The following is an 18,165-nucleotide window of genomic DNA, read 5'->3' as shown; positions in this document are numbered from 1 at the left end:
CTTCAATGCCCTTGCCCCCTAAACCCCACACAACATTAGCCTTAATCCCTAAAAATTAGGATTCCTTACAAGGCCCATGCAAGGTTCATATTTCTCCTAATGGAATTTGACTGTATCAAAATAGCTTTGTATTTAATGAGAGACTATATATCCTAGTCCATCACATTTTTGTAATAATTATCCCTTTGTAACCAAATAACCAATTTTTAACCTTGGGTATATAAACCAAAGTTTGTGATTATTAAGGATTGAAAATCATTTATGCTTACGTAGTGAAGAGCATGCCTACACTTGCATGCTCAGTACTCTTTGTACAAGTAAGCATTGCTAATGAAACTTCATGGGTTGCTTCCTCTCATTCTTGGCATCGTCTACATGTGTAATGCGCAATGTTTGAGTGTGTGTGTGTGTGTGTGTGTGTGTGTGTGTGTGTGTGCGTGCGTGCGTGCATGCGCGCGACGCAATGAGCGGTTTTAGCTCTAGGTCACCTTATGTGTTTACTTTGCTTGTTGTGAGTTGTTAATGGTGTTTTAAGTGAAACTAAGCATGGAAAGACATAAATAGGCCTTAGGAGAGGCCAAACAACCCCTTATTCATCATTTTTGGCGAAGGTAAGAGGTGGCAACCAATGCGGTTTCTCAACTACCCGACGGTGAGACAAGTTTCGTGTATTCCATGGTCTATTTCAAAGTTTTTATGTTTCAATTTTTGTTTAGTACCTTGAGTAAAATATGTAGTAACCTGTATTTTCCTTGAAGTATTTATTTCTTTCCTAAATCATGTAAAGGAGATTTTTTTGTGCATGAAGGAAAAGTTTTAGGGTTATTTATTCACTATATTCTCTTGGTATGGGACCCCATAACAACCATACAAAACAACTTAAAACAACATCAGCTCACTACTTACCAATTAAAAAAATAACTTCTCTCCGTGCCATCTCTAACAATTTCACCATCAATTTCTATGGGAAAGAAATAATTATCTATCATGTAGCTACAGTATGCTGGAAACAATGTCTCTAAATATTATCTCCACTTTCTCTACGTAGCAAGGCATAGCATGATCAACACGATGGCAAAAACACATCGTAAGATCAAGTATCTATTTGAGAATTCAAATTGCAAAAGTGATATATATTGATGATAAAAGTACACTATAGTGATCGCACCGCCTCTTTGGTGATAGGATGATGATATGCCTTGGAATCACACATAAGCATTCAAGTACAATAACGCACAATCCCTAATATTGTTGCATCTGCAATAAACTCGCCTATGTGTTTAGATAAGCACATGTTGACCAAGAAGCCCTCGTCGACCAAATAATCACTAGCAAGATCCATGCAACCTTTTGGTAGACCATACAAGAATGTGTTCCACTTGGAAACAACCATGCCCTCTAGAAAAAAATAGTGTCAATTTAAAAAGTGAAATTTCATGTAACCTTTTGATGTTAAATAATGTCACTTACCCCAAGGAATGGGACCCAAGGCATCAACAAGCAAGCTCATAAGAAAATCCACAAATATCAAATGAGCTACCTTTCAACATGGCACTCCATCTTTGCTATAAAGATGCGTCTTTGAGTTGCAAAAAACTTGTTGATGAGAACAATACACATTTATATATTACAAAACTAATGACGATGCATTGTTACATGATGGAAAACTTTGTCTATTTAGGGCAAATCTATCAACTTGGGTCACGTCAACAAGGAGAGCATCAACAAAAGTTTGGTACTAGAACCCTGCAACCATGAGATGAAAGTGATAGATTTCAAACAATCTTTGCATGCGAAGCAACACTAATTACAACTTCATTTAAGTCCACACTAACAAATCAATTCATAGGTCACCTCTCCCAACTCTCTTGGCCCAAAGATGACTCTCCAACAAAGAGGTAGTGGGCACTAATATGGAGGCCTCTAACACATTCTTGCTTTGTGGATTATTTGAGGTGCTTGGTGGCTGCATAAGCCCTTTACCTTTCTTGTCAAGAATGCTAATAGAAGGGACAAAAGTAGCCTCAATGGTTAATTAAGTAGCCTTCGCATTAGATTGTGTACCTTGAGTGGCTTGTGTTGCATCCTTATTAGCTCATGTGTTCTCATGTCCACTCCTTTGGGTTGCTTGAGTTTTCAAAGTAGTGGGCCTAAGTGCATCAATTTCTCTACTACTATGTGTCTCCTATTTGAAACTCGCAAGCATCATTGGTTTTATTGTGTGTGGAGAGGTGCAAGCGCCAGTGGTGCAAGCATCCGCTACTCCATCATTGTCATATACAAGTAGCATCCATTAGGCAAAACTTGAACCCCAAAAGGGCCCTTTAGGGTCAAATATGATTTTGCAATATACTCTCTACACCAATGAGAATGGGCTTGTGGCCACGGTCCCTTTTCTAGAATGCCAATGCTGGCAAGGACATATTTGACAGCATGGTGAAAGTTAGAGTGCCCAAAGACAGATTAAACATGATGTCTATGTAGTAAAGATGTTAAAAGGACAAGATACTGATGTTGATGAACTGATGGCCTATCGTGAGAAGATAATTGTGTCTATCACACATGCAAGCATCATTTCACCAATAGAATTAGAGAATTTTGGAGGTCATTTGAGAGCCTTCTAAGAAAATACAATTTTTGGCGTTCATTCTCTAGAAAATAGGCGTGGTAAAAGAAAAGGTGTTCTCAGTACAACTGTTAAAAAAGTGTACTTACAAGTAGATTTCTTCCATAGCATCATAATGGTCATGATGATTGAGGGGTTTTTAGTTACATTGAATGCACCTCGTCATCTTGGAAAGAGATTCAACGACTCTCAGCTTTCTTCTCTTTGCAACGTATCTTGCATTGAGCACTAATAGCTTTCTTATTTTTCTTGCACTGAGCACTAATGGCCTTCTCATTTACAACCACAAACCTCCTTGCCAAATATCCTAAATATCATCAACACATTGACTTCGATCCTCAATATGAGCTAATTATGTAAGGGCAAAGCAAAACTAGCACACAAGTGGCACTGGTAGAAAAAAAAAACTTAGAGCAAAGGGATCAAAGCATGTAGACATTTGGACACATGGTTCTCTCTATCCTTTGAATCCTAAGACTAATGTCTCTCCTGCATTTGCAAATTCTACTTGTTTATTGACCTTTACTAGTGATGGAGAAAATGGCTTGCTTGGCTATTGCAAAGCTCTAACTCGCCAAGCTGAAATTCACAAATGCATGCTTCATGATCAAGCAAATAAGATTCTATGACTTTCTTGTTTGCAATTTTCCAAGCAATCCCAATGTAGAGATATACTAGCTTCTCCACAACTTTGCAAAGAGCATGCATTGTACAAATGTGGACTAATATTAACAAGTGGAATAGCCAAAACCATGCAAAAATTAGGGTCTTCATTGTGATGAGTAGGAGCCTTTATCCACCACTTTAGGTTTATCACCTTTGTAGAGCCCATGAAGAACAAGCATGGAGATCTTGCCATGGCACCCATTTCACAATTTTATATACACATGCAAGATACCATTGGACTTGAAAGTCTCCCCTCCCATCCACAATCAACACCTCTCTTTGCCATCTTTCCTCTTCCAAAACCCTTATAATTTCCCTTATTAATGTTCCTTAATGCTAAGAGAGAGCAAGAGGAAGATCAACCTTGAGAGAGAATGAGAGTTGTTTTGCTAAAGTTCCTCAAGATCGCTCTTCCTCTTGCCTTCCTTCTTGCCCTTCTTCTACCTTAATTCTCCTCCTTAATGCCCCCGTTGTGCCAATCTTCTTGCTTTAATAATTCTCCTCCCACCCTCCTTTATACTCCTTAATTAAATCCTTAAATTCACCTTCTTGCCTTAGCTTTCCTCCTCCTGCCCTCCTTTATGCTCCTAAATGATTTCCTCAAAGCCAGGTGAGTACAAGATGGCTCTAGAGGCCCTTGAACTAGTATTGTTAGATATACATCCACATGGGGGCAATCTCAAAAAACCAGTGAGACAAAAAAAGATCAACCAATGAGAAGAACATGCCTTCCAAACCATCCATTGGCAGATTTTTATCTAAACCACAAGGTATAAAAGATGTGAAGCTGACAAAGAATGGCAAGATATATCACTCCACCTATGTTAGCAAAGTTGAGTATCTACAATGGAAAAAACTACATATGGCCATGAAGGACCAGGAGCCAACTACTCACAATGCTAAGGTCGATGTGTGTGGCATTCCATTGATGTGCTCTTTTTGATGTGTGACAAACATGATTGGTCACAAGAGGATCTTAGGAAGTTTAAGGAGAAAGAAATCATTGAAGACAACATGGATTGACACTTAGATTACTCATTATATTGTATTCTTCAAGCATTCTTGTGATTAGAAAGAATTATGTCAATGTTTAATTTGCTTAACAACTTTGCTTGATTTGTAGCACATCATTTTCAACCATTTATGATACTTTATTAAAAAGTACAAAAACCCAAGCATATGGAATACCCAGGGCTTGGAAAAGTCTCATTACTTGGTGAGGAATGTCTACTTTAGACACACACAACATGGTGGCTCTTGAGACAAGGGAAGTAGTTTAGAGCTATTTCAATGGTTCTATTGAAGAATCATTCATTGCATGTAGCAAAAGCAAGTATTAGATTCTTTAGCAACAACACTGGCAATCAAGAATTTGCAACAACAAAAAAAAACTACTATGAGCTTTTGACAACTCCAGTGCTTGTAGGCCAAAGAAAGCGGAGGGGGACAAGGGAATATGTGAACCATAGGTGGAGCAAGAGACTCCGAGTGTTTAATACAACATGTACTAGTCTAAAAAAACCACAAAAGATATTGTGTTTAACACAACATTTACAAGTCACAAGTGGTGTTTCAACTTGTTGAGGATTTGGATATTATGTGTATTAGTATGCGGTGTGTACCCAAGATTGTATTCAAACCTCTTGGCGGACCGCCGCAATTGAATAGAATAGCCTAGTGAGAACTCAAACCAACATAAAATATGTCAATCTAAGGATGTGGCCAACCAGACTAGTGCATGGAAATGTCGAATGCAATCCTAACCACAATGCACTGAGGAGAAAGGTGTCACCCTCAAGCTAGGAAGCATCTAATGGAAAAATGTCCAAGTCTACATGCAGTCTATTTCTCACTCTAATGGTCGTAGAGGTGTCAAATGAACTCCAAATGACATGAAACTTGAGATTATAGGTCTCTAGGATAAATAAAGGCAATAGATTTCAAACAACAAAACCTACAAACACTAAGTTGCAAATAGAAAGCCTACTAGACTTTGGGTTTAAAACCTGGCATAGCTCGATGGAAAAAGTTTTTCAAAGCAAAAACTTTTGACTTGAATCCCATAAATCCCTTGACCCATCAAAATCGGGTATTGGAAAGTATATTCATATGGATTGCAATGCATGGAGCTAAATTTAAGATGCATTCATATATGAAAGTTACTACCTCTACCGTTTTAAAAAAACCCTTAGTGTTTAAAAACACTTCTATTCACTCAACCATGTCTATTGCTGGCTTTGGTAACTCCCTTGATGACTCCCCAAAGACTCAACAACTTCAATCATAACCACATCAGGTTCCTCCATCTGTCGTGCTTTTACATTCTAAACCTCCCCTAAAATCTTTTCTTGATGTACTCCTACACTTTCTCCCTGAACTTGATGTGACTTTTTGCCTAGTATTTCCTGAACCGCTTCAGCAATTACCTCTTTTTCCTCAGCTTCCCGTCTTATGGTTTCTTCCACATGATGTTGTACTTTTTCCACATCCTTGCTCTTCTCAATAAAGTTTTGTTATCCTGCAGCCTCCATCAGAGTTAAGAAGTCATGTTCACTTGCACTCCCCTACAAATTTCTTGTAAGAAATCTTTTCTTGATGTACTCATAAACTTTCTTGTTGAACCTGATGTGACTTTTCGCCCAGTATTTCCTGAACCGCTTCTGCAATTATTCTTTTTCCTCAACTTCCCATCTTATGGTTTCTTCCACATGATGTTGTACTTTTGCCACATCCTTGCTCTTCTCAATAATTTTTTTTTATCATGCAACCTCCATTAGAGTTAAGAAGTCATGTTCAATTGGAGTCCCCTACATATTTCCTGTAACTGTGTTCTTTTTCTTGAGCTTCAACCCAAATGTTACATAAACAAGAAAGCATTGTAGAGAAGTTTTAGGAATGGAGAGACAGATTTTTTGAGGCATTAAGTGAACGACTAGACTTATTGAGTTTTAATCACTCAGTTGCGGTCAGAGAAAAGTATTTTACTAAGCAGAGTGCAAACATGCAAGGAATTGGAAACAAAGGTTAGGGACATGTTTGAGGATGACCTTGATGTGTATGGATGGTCACAAAAGAAATAGAAATTCTAAATTCAAAGGTAAGAAAACAAGTGGACAAGTTCTTGTTAAATTGGAGAAGAAATTTTCCTACCAAATCTTTGCAAAAAAAAGAAACAAATGTTGAGTGTTACTTTAGAGGAGATTTGAAGATTTGGAAAATGAGATGGTAGAGTTGATATCAAAGTTAGTAGCAACGTAAAAAGTAATAGAATCATTGTCCTTCTTTAAGTCTTCTCTCAAGGAAGATATAGAATCCTCCATGTCATGAATTAGCTTTGTGTCCTCTTCAGACCTCTTTGACACTTTGTCCACCTCTAAAATTTTCCCTTGCAATTGAAACTTCTCTCTTTGCAAGAAATTATAATTTAATTGTTCTTGGTCAATGAAGTTCTTCACCAACTCCAAAGATCTGTATGCATCTGTAAGTCCAACCTGACTGTCAGATCTACTGATCAATTTCTCTCCTTTGTCAGTTGTCTCTTTTAATTATTTAGTCTCTTGCAAGTCCACCTTTTTCCTCTTGAGCTTTAAGGATGGATTTATAGAAAAAATGCTCTTGGGTGTTTCCTTGGGTGTCTCTTTTGATGTTGCCAAAAGAGTATCCATATCCTCATCAAAGTCCATACCCAGAGTTTTCCAAATTTCCTCCTCCTCCAGTAATTAAGATAAGCTCACCGATAGGAGGCACCCTAACCCAGCTTTGTGTCGCAAATTCTCTTTTACTTGAGCTCCCTCTGCATTTTTTTCACTTCCACTTCTCTACTATTCTCACGCTTCTCTACTACCTTCTCTAGTATCTTCATGCTAACTTGTTGACATTGATGAGGCTCTGTTTTCTTGCTAGATTATGCATATCTACCTTATAGTTAGAATTTGTTATCATAAGGGTAATGGCATACGTAGACGTTAAGGGAGTACAAACACATGCATGGAGAAGATGAGGGCTCTCATATGCAAGGTATGTGTAAACCAAATGACAATTACAAATTTGAAATCACTCAATGTGACTCTTTCACACTTATGATATAAACGTCCCTAGAACATCCCCCTTGATTTGGGGTTTTGATCTCATTCACTTTGCATTGAGGGCCTCCACTCACACAAGGTTTAAGCCTAAATTCATTAACGGCCTTGAGAAAAATTCTTCCTTCAGAATTTGAAAGTAAATATGTTGATTGCCAATTTTCTCTGCAATTTGAATGGGTCCCAAATATCTAAGTTTCATTTTTCCTAGTGTTCTGCCAACCTACTATTATACATCAACACCTAGTCTCATTCTGCAAAAATTATATTCTTCAAAATCCTGTCAACCCATGCATGTCTTCTCCTTTGGATTGCCTTAGTAATAAAAGCTTCCTGAATTCTACTTTTCTCAAGTTTTAGGAGTTCACTCTTGCCTAAAAACTAAAGAATCATCTCCTAAAAACTTGTGTACTTAACTGAAATTCTTAAGCCTGCAACAATGAAATCCAATGCCACAATAGCATACACCATTTTAGAGGGGGGTCATCACTTTGCTCACGTTGAATGTTGTTCTAAATGCCCACAAAGAAGAATCTAGCTTACTATCTCAATCCATCATGTTTTTTGAAAGAATTCTTCTCAAAAATTTGACTAAGGTTTTATTTGTTGATTCAACTTGACCATTTGCCTAAGGATAATACATTGTAGACTTCTTTGGAGGTATCAGGTAATATTTAGTGAGCTTCTTGATCACCTTGTTGATGAAATGACCTCCTTGATTAGAAACCAATACCATTGGGCATGAAAACCTAGTCATTATGTTTTTGTACAAAAATTTTACCACACTTTCAACTCTATTATCATTCATTGCTTGTGCTTCTATTCATTTAGTACAATAATCTATTGCCACAAAAAAAAATCTATATATTTTGCAGTTTGTTTTACTGGCCCCACAAAGTCAAGACCCCACTTTTGAAATGGTTCAAGTGGAAGAATTGGTTGCAATGGCATTCTATCTACATCTAATGTTGCAAATGGTGAAGGTCGGACCTCCTTCAACTTCTCCAGACAAAATTTGTTAATGTTGGATGCATCTTCAAAATCTGATTTCTTGCTCTTTTTCTTTCACTTGATTTTGTTTTTCTTTGGCCCAATTTCTTTATTCTTCTTCTTTGTCTTCTTTTCCTTCTTTGCACTCTATATGTCCTTGTCATCTTCATCAAGATCTGATTGCTCATTTGATTCAGTATTTGAATCTTCTTTTTTAGCATCATTAGATTCTTCATCTTCAAAATCTTAATCCTCCGTGTATTTCTTCTTCTTGCTTTTCTTTTGGTCACTTATATATTCTTTCATATCTCATTGTTGCATCTACAAAGTTGCAAAAATCTTGAGGTTGGGTGAGAGGTGCATGTCACATAACAACAACACTTTTCAATCGCTTCCTCAGTCCCCTACAAAAGTAGTCACCCAATTACTCTCAAGATGGCCTTTGTTTTGCTTACAACCTATTCATCAGGTTCCTAAATATTTGGGCATAATCTTCTACCAACAATTCCTTTTGTTTGATATGCCTAATCTTCTTCAGTACATCTTCAGGTGTTTTTTCTGCCCTGAATCTTACCAAAATTTTGATTTTTAGGTTATCATAATCTGGAAAAGTTGTTATGCCATATTGCATAAACCAGCCATGGCTTTTCTCTACAATGTTGTTGCAAAGTGTTCCTTATCGATAGCATCATTGTACAATGCATCATACCCACTTGTAGACCACCTTGTTTCAAATTACCCCACATGATTGTCAACATCTTGGAATTCTTTCCCGTCGAATTTTTTTGCCCCTACTTAAGGGTTTATTGGTGGTAATTGAGCCATTGGTGGTGTTTGACGGGGTAATGGGCCTCCTAATGGGTTAAATATATCTGGTGGTAATGGTAATCGAATTGGTGTGAACTACAATTTTCTTCTAGTCCTCAAGAACTAATGGACTACTTGGACCCCAACAAGTTAGTGGATCATTCTTTCAAGAACTTGTGGGGTTCCTTCTTGCTCTTCTTGCTTAGGTGAAGAACTCTCTCCTCTCTCTTGTTCTGGGTTCCCCCTTATTGTTGGGATCGGAGAGCACACACACAGAGAGCCAACACGAAGAAGGAGATAGACACAGTGTGTGGCGGGGCGGTACTCACACTACAATGTGTAGTTATGAGTATAGTTATTATGAATGAGTAAATGAATGGCTGTACATGGGCGGCTGAACAACGGGCAGCCGGGCACACAGGCCTTTAACCCAACAATCTCCCACTTAAAGGCAGTGTGCCTTTAAAGTGGCCAAAGTACAACAAAAGAAGTCAAGCCATACCCATCAGCGATCTACAGTGTGCAAACCGCTGTGAGGCTAACGACTTCGTGAGTAGATCAGCAGGGTTATCGTCAGTGTGTACCTTGACAAGCTCTATGCGCTTGTCCTCTAGCACCTCTCGTATGAAGTGATACCTCACCTCAATGTGCTTTGTCTTCGCATGGAAGACAGGATTCCGTGCCAACGCTATGGCACTCTGGCTATCACAATGTAGAATCGGAGCATCACAAGCCATACCAAGATCTCCCACTAGTCGTGAGAGCCATACGGCCTCCTTGGCAGTCTCAGTGGCAGCCATATATTCAGCCTCTGTAGTGCTCAAAGCAACGCATGGCTGTAAACGTGATGCCCACGAAACCGGTCCACCTGCAACTGTGAACACATAGCCGCTAGTAGACTTCCTCGAGTCCACTGACCGTGCATAGTCTGAATCTGTATATCCGCAAACAGACATATCCTTCTCACCATAACATAGGGACAACTCTGAAGTCCCTCTCAAGTATCTAAGAATACCTCTCACTGCATCCCAATGACGCTTGCCCGGGTTAGACATGTACCTGCTAACCACACCAACTGCATGAGCAAGATCTGGACGCGTAGCCACCATGGCATACATCAAGGAACCAACAGCTGACGCATAGGGAATCTGAGACATCTCTGTAGTCTCCAAATCTGTCTGAGGGCAGTCATCATGGCTGAGTTTTACATATGGAGGCAACGGGGTACTAATGGCCTTCCCCCCTTCCATATGAAAACGCTCAAGCACCCTGTCAATGTACTCTTTCTGACTAAGAAAGAGCATCTTGCGAGAACGATCACGAGTGATCCGCATACCCAAAATATGATTGGCATCCCCAAGATCCTTCATGGAAAAGGTCTCATGTAGCCTATGTTTCAAGGCATCCACATCAGAAATACACTTCCCTGCGATCAGCATGTCATCCACATACAAAACCAAAACAATAAGACTACCATCTGCAGCCTTGCGAGTATAGAGGCATGGGTCCTCATAACTGCGTACATAACCCAATGAACTCATGAATGCATCAAACTTACGATACCATTCACGAGATGATTGCTTCAGCCCATACAAGGTCTTAAGAAGCCGGCATACCATCTTCTTTGAACCATGAATAACAAACCCACTTGGTTGCTCCATGTACAAATCCTCGTGCAAGTCCGGATGTAAGAAAGCTTTCTTTACATCCATTTGCTTCAACTCCATGTCTTCTGTAGCTACCAAGGCAAACAACATACGCAAAGTAGACATCTTCACCACTGGGGAGAAGATCTCGTCAAAATCAATGCCCTTCTGTTGCTTGAATCCTTTAGCCACAAGCGTTGCTTTGTACCTAGGCTTTGCATCCATTGAACACAATTTTATCTTGTAAACCCACTTGCATGGTAGTGCCTTCTTACCCTTTGGCAAAGGAGTAAACTTCCACGTTTCATTTTGGATCAACGAATCCATCTCTGACTGCATAGCCTGCTCCCACTTGAGCTTGTCAACACTAGACATGGCCTCATCATAACATGATGGCTCCCCGCAATCAGTCAACAATACATAATCCATAGAAGGCACAAAACGCTGAGGCTGTCTTGCACGCCGCTCTGAACGCCTCAAAGACTGTGCACGAGGTGCATCTGGCTGTCCCACATCTACATGATCTCCCAACAAGGGTTGATCTGGCTGTCCCACATCTACATGATCTCCCAACAAGGGCTGATCTCCCACTTGAGGGTCAATGGGCTGCCCACGAGCAGCCATGGGACCATCATACCGATGACCATCCTCCTCAAATATCACACGCCGAACCTCAACCGTTCGCGGTGATGCTCTATACATAGAGTCCTCATGAAAAACAACATCATGGCTGCGCACAATCTTCCTGTCAGTAGGATCCCACAACCGATAACCCATCTCACCAGAGCTACCATAACCCAAGAAGATACATCTCTTGCTCTTTGGATCCAATTTGCTGCGTTTTGCCTTAGGTACATGTACATAAGCTTCACAGCCAAAAACACGAAGGTGACCATACGAAGGTGGCAAACCTGTCCATACCTCTTCAGGCACTTTGAAGCCCAAAGGAACACTAGGTGAACTATTTATCAAATGCACAGAAGTGGCAACAGCTTCAGCCCAAAATCCATTTGACAAACCAGCCATAGAAAGCATACTACGGACTTTTTCCTGTATAGTCCTATTCATGCGCTCTGCCACACCATTTTGAGGAGGTGTATAGGGAGCACTAAGCTCGCGCCGTATACCCTTCTCAACACATAATGTTGTGAAAGCATGAGACATAAATTCACCCCCATTGTCCGTACGTAAGCACTTCAACTTACAACCTGATTGGTTCTCAACAAGAGCCAACCATTGCTTAAATATATCAAACACCATATCCTTCTTACGAATGGGGTATGCCCATACCTTCCTGCTAGCATCATCAATGAACGTAACAAAGTAAATAGCACCTCCAAGAGAAGCATTGGGCATCAGCCCACATACATCGCTATGCACCAAAGCTAGCTTTTCCAAAGATCTGTGTGGAACACTTTTCTTTTGAGAAGACCGAGCATGTCGACCATAAAGGCAATGCTCACAAAACTCAAAACCACCAAAATCTGAAACGGGAATGTAATCCGCACGTGCCAACAACTTCATACCTTTTAGTGACATATGCCCCAAACGCTAATGCCATAAAGAAGCAGGAGGTTGCTCAGTGATCCCCACAATGTGATCAGCCACACTAGCTACACAAAGGGAATACAACGTATTCCTCTTAGCACCTTTAACCAAAACAAGGCTGTCCTTAGTGATCTTCCAACCTCCATCACCAAAAGATACATTGAAACCAAGTGAATCCAACTGACCCACACTAATCAAGCTTTTTGCAAGAGCCGGCACATGACGCACACGCTGCAAGACAAACGTAGTAGAGTTTGGCATAGCCAAATGAATATCCCCAATGCCATGAATCTGCATAGAACGCCCATCGGCAATCCTGACAGTACCTGTGCTCGAAGCATCATAGTCATGAAACCACGACCTATGAGGCGTAACGTGAAAAGAAGCACCACTGTCAATGACCCAATCCATAGGCATACTACGCTCATGAGTGAGAAGAAAAGCGTCATCAAAATAGGATGCAAGCAACACATCACCAAGCTCTTCACTAGTAGCACTAGTCGAAGCACATACATGGTCATCTTGAGAGCTACACTCTCCCTGTGTTGCATTTAACTCCTCAATCTTGACATTGGATTTAGGCTTGTCCTTAGCATCATGGTCTTTCTTCTTACCATCTCCATTTTCCCTTTTCCACTTGTAGCAATCCTTTTTGAAATGGCCTTTTCTACCACAATGGAAACATTCCACATCCTTTTTACTTGTGCCTGCACGGGACCTGCTTCTAGATTTACCCCTGTTGGACTTATACTTGTCCATAGTCCTGCCTCTGACAACCATTGCACTAGAAGACTTATTACCTGCATTATTCTTTCGATTAATCTCTTCCGTGAGAAGACTAGACTCCACATTAGTACTTGTCAACTCATTCGCAGGAACCGAGTTACTTATGGCTGTCCTAAATGTGTCCCATGACTCAGGCAACGTGACAAGTAAAAACATAGCTTTTACATTTTCCTCAAACGTAATTTCCTGCGTAGCAAGTTGGCTGAAAATTGTATTGAACTCATTCAAATGCGCATTCATGGAAGCACCTTCCTCCATTCGCAAATCAATAAGCTTTTTAATCCAATACACCATAGAAGCAGCCGAATGCTTATCATACATATCGCAAATCTGCTGCCATAGCTCATAAGCTCCACCCTGTGCATCATTCACATTGTAATAAACAGACTTTGAAAGGGAAAGCCTAATGGTAGACCTGCACATCTCATCCAACTCCTCCCAATCATCCCTCTCCATGTTCTTTGGCTTAACTCCCTGCAACTTTAGAGGTCGAATCTGTTTCTTCTGCACCAAGACATCCCAAATCTGATCTTTCCAATATGAGAAGTTAGCACCATCCAACTTCTCAATATTGAAAACTGTGTCCTCTTTAGTGCCCATTACAACAAGAATGCAACAATGAGAAACCTGTAACCAACCAACAAACTGCCACAACAAAGTAGTGTTGCAAATCTGACAACACCTGCTGCTCAATCAAAGAGCAAACGCATAGAGTATAAATCAGCCCATAATATGGTCAAAAAACGTACGTAGAAATCCACAAACAAATGCATTAACCCGTGACACCTGTAACTCAACCGGCCTAGGCAAACCGTGCCACAAAATGCATCAACAATGAGCTGTCATAGAGGCATAAACATACTCCATGTCTGAATAACCACAATAGAGACATAAGCTGACCAAGCTTACACAAATCCGTGAGCATAAATGGATCCAAGTGAGCATATAACCAATGCACAAGCTCAACGAAGTCCAATCTCTACTGTCAACCAAGTACCTTTCCGTACTCAAACCGCAACACTGCAAGCAAGAGCAAACCCGCTCTATGTATAAGTGAACCAAATCTCCACAATATCATGCATAAAGAGTGTCTGTCAAACTGCCATATCCACATCCATCAACATACATAGATGATGTCAACCTGTAGCTCAAGAACACGCATAAACAGACTGCCCAGAAGAGTAGAAGCTCCCACTCAAACCACAACCATATGCATGGCTGTCCCACAGTCAAAATACATGTTTTGTAACCACAGAAGAAACCTGTATCCAAAGCTCCCTGTAACCTGTAACCTGTACCCGTACCTATACCTGTACCTGCACCTGTACCTGTACCTGTAGTCGAAGAAGACAATGTCGCCAAACTCCCACTCTATCTGTGTGTATGAGGCCACTCCAAGAAGAGGCTACACACTCTCAAATGAGCTGTGGGCTCACGTAAGTGGAAGACACTACAACAATGGCACCTGTAATGGCTATGGAAGCTCCGGCAGCAGAAAACTACCAAAGAGAGCTGAAAAACGTAGCTCCTAGTCTGTAGCTCGGATGGGATTTCTAATGGCACGAATGGCTCTGAAAGGGGGGTTAAACTCCAGGACACCTGATGAAAATACTCGCAGAGTGCTGAACCTTCCAATGCCAAGCTCAGAAAAACCTTCTGCTCTTTGGAAATGCGCGCGTGCGCGAAACCGAAAAACGAAAATGAAACAGCAGCAAGTTTCAACACACTCAACAACGATGATGAAGCTCTCAATGCTCTCACTACCAAGCTCTGATACCACTTGTTGGGATCGGAGAGCACACACACAGAGAGCCAACACGAAGAAGGAGATAGACACAGTGTGTGGCGGGGCGGTACTCACACTACAATGTGTAGTTATGAGTATAGTTATTATGAATGAGTAAATGAATGGCTGTACATGGGCGGCTGAACAACGGGCAGCCGGGCACACGGGCCTTTAACCCAACACTTATGTGACTCGATTCCTTTGGCTCTATCCCCTGAACTATTGGTGGCAAGCCTGTGACAATTGTTACTTCAAGTATTTCATCCCCTCAATCCCTACTTAATCTCTGTAATTGTGCTTTAAGCTAAGAGTCCCACCTTCTCTTCTAAAACCTGGTGCCATAAGTGGTTATTGGTGGATGCTCTCCTAAATCACTCATACGCTTCTTCTTCTTCTTCTTCTTCTTCTTCTTCTTCTTCTGTGAAGCCTTAAAGTTTGGATGACCTATCTTCTACAGTTAAAAGAAAGGAACTGTGGAGCATTGCACACCCCAAAAGGCACAAGATTGACCTATACTCATGTATCTTCAAAGCAATATTCAATCTCAAATCATCTAAGAGAAAATCAAAGTATGTATCCAAGATCAACCTTAATGTATTGTTCCCTTTCCTCTTCTTCAGTCTCACCCAATTTGAAAATTCCCTCAAGAATTCATCCAACGCGGGCTCCATCAGTCCTAATTACTCCCATTTCCTGATTGACCTTATTGAATACGTTCTGCAATCGGTAGGATCGCCATGTGTTATGGGCCTCCATAACAAGGAGAATAAATAACACTAAAACTTTTCCTTCATGCACAGAAAACTCCCCTTTACATAATTAAGGAAAGAAACAAATACTTCAAGGATAACATAGATTACTACATATTTACTTAGGGTACTAAACAAAAACTAAAGCATAAATACTTAGAAATAGACCATGGAATACAGGAAACTTGGTTCTCCTTCTTCATTGATGCATTGTACAGTTGATAATGCTCGCACACAACATTTTCTTCTTTCCCATAACGAGGCATGTCCCTTTCACATTAGAAGTCCTGATCATTTATTAAAACTACAAACACTTAAATGCAAATAGAAAACGTACTAGACTTTAGGTTTAACATAAGTTTGTTGCATTATTTTCACATGCATAACTAATGATGCTTTTTCCTACATTGGTGACATGGTTAGGTGGTTATTGGCTATGTTTACAGAGCATTGCGACTATGTCTTGAATATATTTGTAGGGTGTGGTGGTTTGGGAAGTGTCAGGCAAAGGAGTTAAAACATTGCATGTGTTTAGAGTCAAATGATGTGCACTATAAGAAGCGTTGGTCTCCCATAGTGTGTGGACCCATACCGTGTTGAGGGAGGAGCATCTACGTTGGTTTGGGAGTTATTATGAAACCACTATGTGTGACTATAGAGGTACTTGGCATGTGACAATGTTTGTTTATTCTTTGTTATGATATCAATCTTTGCCTTAAAGTGCATGTGGATGCGCCAAAGAGGATGGATGATAAATCTTCTTGAAAAAGACAAAGTTGTGCGAAGGAATTTTTTTTTTTTGTAGAAGATTGCATGCATGCACTAGTTTCATTTCTTCTTAAAATAGCATTCTATGTGAGTGCTTGATTGGCATGTGATAGAGTCTTACTTTGTTTTGGTTTCAAAATGCTTTTTCTGTCTTTTGGTAAAAATTTTCTTGAAGCCTATAGTTTGTGTGCATGTTTTGTCTTGGACAAGTTGCGACTATGCTGCACTAGCTCTAAAAAATCAAACTAATTGCAAAAGCACAAAAAAAAATGAGTTCACAATTTTAAAAATCCCGAATGTGATGGGGGTGTGCTATCAAGGGAGAGTGAGGTGTAAGTCGTGGGAAGAATAGTGAGTTATGTGATGAAATGTGTTGCCTTCTTGGATCCAAGGATGTGGTCCACTATGTTACCTCCCTCTATGATTGATACCTGTGACATTTTCCTAGTTTGGAAATTGAGCCAAAGTGGTGTGTATAATTTGCACTTCCTCTTTTTGTGATTCTTCCCGTCGTTCTTGGACTTGAATCTTCTCTTCCATGCTTGTGATTATCACCTTGGTGGGTTCCTCCTTGAAAGTGTGTGTGTCCACTTCTAGGATTTCTCCTTCTGTCGAGGGTGGAGGGCTAGTCTTGTAAGAGACACCATCTCCCATTTGACGAGGTCAATCTCTACTCTCATCACTTCCTCTCATGTCCAATCCTCCTCTTTCCTCCACTCTTCTTTTAGTTGCTTCCATTCGTCATTCCAAGCTTTCTTGAAGGCCTTGAATATCCATTTGAATCAACTCCACTTAAAGTAAATTTATTTGACCAAGAAGCTTGCAGTTTGTTGTAATGGCTTCACGCAGGAGTTCATCCTTGATGGTGTCCACCCTCAGCACTAAAGGACACGCGGTTGTTAATGAAGCTCGGATGGTGGGATCTACGGTAGCAAAGTGAGGGCATGAGATGCGAGATAACCCAGCCATCCGCTTTTAAAGGCGCACGTTTGAGTTTGCTTTTTTGTCTTAGTTTACTTTTGCTTGCAAAGGTTTACTTTATAGGTTTTTGATTAGGCATTGGAAACACCAAAAGGCACGAGGGCACATGGATAGGGCATTGGGTTGTCACAATGGAGGTTTCCACGAGATCTATGCACTTAGTTCTCCGCCGTCGATCACATAACGTGAGGTTCATTTAAGACCCCATGGGAGTTTAGGAGTACTTGTCCACAAGCTCTTTCAACTTGGCTTTGAGTTTGGCTTCAAGATGGACGACGTCGGGTGTATGAGTGGACGTGTATGTGCACGTATGTAGGCAAGGAGGGTGGGGGGGGCAGCGACTCCCTAGAGACCTCAAAGATAAATTTACAAAGAACCATCTAGCGAATTCACATTTTCCAACTTTCTTGGTCGTAAGAAACACTTCACTAGTGAAATTTTTGGCACCAACTTGACCTCTACTAAACCTACATAAGTGGCATAGTAAACATTTTACACAAAGTCACAAGGTTCCAATACATGCACATAGTAAACAATTTACACAGAGTCACAAGGTTCCAATACATGTACATAGACTTGAAAGCTACTACAGTCAGCGACCTCAAATAACCATTCAATAACTTGCTTGTAAATTGCATCACTAAAAGATAATCAGGTCTAAAAACTCATGCATAGTAGGGTGGTTCCAAACCATCAAATTGTTGCACAGAGTAAACAAAAGTGTATTAGT

This window comes from Adiantum capillus-veneris, chromosome 18 (genome assembly GCF_014529385.1).
Source record: "Adiantum capillus-veneris isolate H3 chromosome 18, ASM1452938v2, whole genome shotgun sequence".
NCBI lineage: Eukaryota > Viridiplantae > Streptophyta > Polypodiopsida > Polypodiales > Pteridaceae > Adiantum > Adiantum capillus-veneris.
This window is presented reverse-complemented; position numbering follows the sequence as displayed.